Genomic DNA, 2,450 nt, shown 5'->3' on the forward strand with positions numbered 1-2,450 from the left:
GAGGGGGAGCCAACCTGATTTTAAAATCGGAACCCAAATGTAAAGGTAGATTTCCAGCACAGCCGTTTGGGGTGGTTGTTTTTTACAAGTAGATTAGAGAAAGCCACCTACCTTCGTTAGGTATTTGGAGTCGCCCACTTGGGAAATAAACACCATTCGCAGCCCAGTTGGCCACCGACTCCGCGAAAAGGTAACCTACAACTTGGCCTCCAGCCTCCCTCTTTTTAATGTAAAACCAAAACAAGGAGTGTCCAACTACTCCCCCACCGCGCCGCTTAAAGCAACAGAAGGCTCCAGGGTCGGCTCTCTGCCTCCGGGAATTCCAGTGGGTCGGGATTCCTTAACCTTGGAGACCTGCAGGGAGACGCTCCCCGCCGGGAGAACTCCCCAAGGTTCCCCGAGCCCGGGCTTCTCCCGGTCCCAAGCTGCACATTCCCCGCGGCCGAGGCCGGAGAGCGATCCCCAAAGAGCGGCCCTCGGGGGGTGGGGGGCGGCTGAGCCCCTGGCGGCGGCGAGCAGCACGGAGCGCGGCGGGGCCCGGGCCCAGGGGCGCCGCATCCACACGCGCGCGGACGGAGCGCTCGGGAGCCCGGCTGGAGCGGCGCTGCGCACCCGGAGCGCCGGGCGTCTGCTCCCCGAGCTCTTCCCGGTTCCTCCCTCCCCCCCTCCGCCCTCCGCCTCACAGTAGCAAGGTTGTCTCTCGCGCACTCCCTTCCCTGAAACTCACCAAACCAGATTTTTACTCCCAACACCGGCAACTTCCCGTACATCGGCCCTGAAATTTTATCCAGCTCGCTGAGCCTCCGCTGGCGAAGGGCCAGTGCAGCATTCCTGTTGTTTTAGGAGCGCGGATACCTTTGCTGAAGGCTCCAAAGAGGTCGGGCTCGATGGGCGAGGCTCGATCAGATAGACGTCTCCCCCCACGTACACACCCCGATTAAAAAGTCCCATCCATCTCGGACCCCAGCGGTGGCACCTGTCCCACCGAGGACGCAGTTCCCGCCCCTCCCCCACCCCGCATCCCCGGCCCCAGTGTGAGGAATAAGGAACTTGGTGTTGAACTACAAGCCGATCAGGGCCACCCCCTCTCCCTCCGGGGAAAGAAGCGGTGGGAGCAGGTAGGCGGCCGGCACGGGCCGGGGGAGGGGGGCACCTCCCAGCGCGCCCTCCCTCACCTGAAGCCTAGCATTGCGGGGGCCAGCGCAGAAAGGAGCGAGCGTCACGCGGCCAAGCCCTGACCTTTCCCGGGGCCTTCGCAGCAGCGCCTGGGGCCTGGGCGCTGCTCTCTCCGAAGGGGCTCCTTTCGATGCACACTGACCTGAGGTTACAGCTGGTTTCTAGAAAGGGAACAAAAAACACCGCGTTCAGATTCCGCAGCCCTGCCCTCCCTTAACCTTGGCGGATCTGCGAGGAGGAGTTGCCGCTAAAACCCCTACCCTAGCCTCAACCCACCACCCCACCCCGCCTCCCCGCGCGCCTTACCTGTTTGTACACGAGTTACAAAGCCCCACGCATTTCAGGAGAGCGCTCAGCCTGTTTGTGGGCGCGCGACCGGTCCCCGGCAATCGCGCGGGGTGACTAAACAAACTCGAAGAGGAAGCAGGCACCGCCGGGAACCCAAAACGGAGTTGTGATTTCGGGTTGCAATATCATTCAACGGAAAACAAGAAACTGCATCTCATTAGGCTACTCTCATGCAGAAATGTGGGTTTGGGTGGTTAAAGAGCGGAGAGCAGTCTGGTGGGTTTGCTGCTGATATTGGTGTTTGTATTTGTGTTGTTGACTTTTCTTTTTCTTCTTTTCTCTGAAAAAGAAGGTGTGGCCAGAGTTAGGAGAGGCGTGGAGGAGCCCCAGGGCATAGTGGTTAAGCTTGGATTGCTTACTTCAAGGTCAATAGTTGCACACCACTCAATGCTCCGCTGGAGAAAGATGAAGCCCACTTTCTACAACCGGTAAAGAGCTGTAGTCTCAAAAACCCAGGACTAGTTCCACTCTGCCCTGTAGGGTCACCAAATGTCAGAGCCAACCCCATGCCAGTGCATTAGCTAGACAGGAAGACCCTCCAGGAGATGGATTGACACACACAGGCCAAGATCATGGGCTCAGCTATACCAACAGCTGTGACCATGGCTCCAGGCACCGGCTGTATTTTGTCCTGTTGTGCAAAGCACAGGGTCCATGTGAGCTGGAGTTAGGTGTCTGAATGAACAACGACAACTGGAGAACTGAGAACATGTCATTCACCCTCTAGGGCCTTAGTTCCTGCAAGATTCAAATGGTGACTTTTTGCCATTTACATTCCTTGGGGAAACATGGACTCACTTCCATGGAGTCGATGCCAACTCATAATGGAGAACTAAAGTCCTTGTGACGAAAGGAGTGCCCAACTGATGTTCCTGTCCCTTGAAAGTGACAGGACTGACAAGCCTGGACATTCCAAGACGTAGTCG

At 57.8% G+C, this 2,450-nt stretch overlaps 1 protein-coding gene across 5 annotated transcripts in view; it reads right to left on the reverse strand.

Annotated features, from left to right (window-relative positions):
• The window catches only part of RBM47 (RNA binding motif protein 47), a 176,937-nt gene extending 175,353 nt beyond the window's left edge, over positions 1-1,584 (reverse strand). Inside the window, exons 1-2 of one of the 5 annotated variants that reach the window (XM_045284170.1) lie at positions 1,483-1,584; positions 1,240-1,337 (exon numbers count right to left, since the gene is read on the reverse strand). The gene's annotated coding sequence lies outside the window, so the exon portion shown is untranslated. Of the gene's footprint in view, positions 1-111; positions 381-727; positions 747-1,175; positions 1,338-1,482 lie in introns of those variants that run through there. The other 4 variants (XM_045284169.1, XM_045284171.1, XM_045284175.1 and 1 more) reach the window with 4 other exon arrangements.
• Between the last annotated feature and the right edge of the window lie 866 nt (positions 1,585-2,450).

Source organism: Echinops telfairi, unplaced genomic scaffold, assembly GCF_000313985.2.
Source record: "Echinops telfairi isolate 266 unplaced genomic scaffold, ASM31398v2 ScPeMD7_7468;HRSCAF=8506_0, whole genome shotgun sequence".
Lineage (NCBI taxonomy): Eukaryota > Metazoa > Chordata > Mammalia > Afrosoricida > Tenrecidae > Echinops > Echinops telfairi.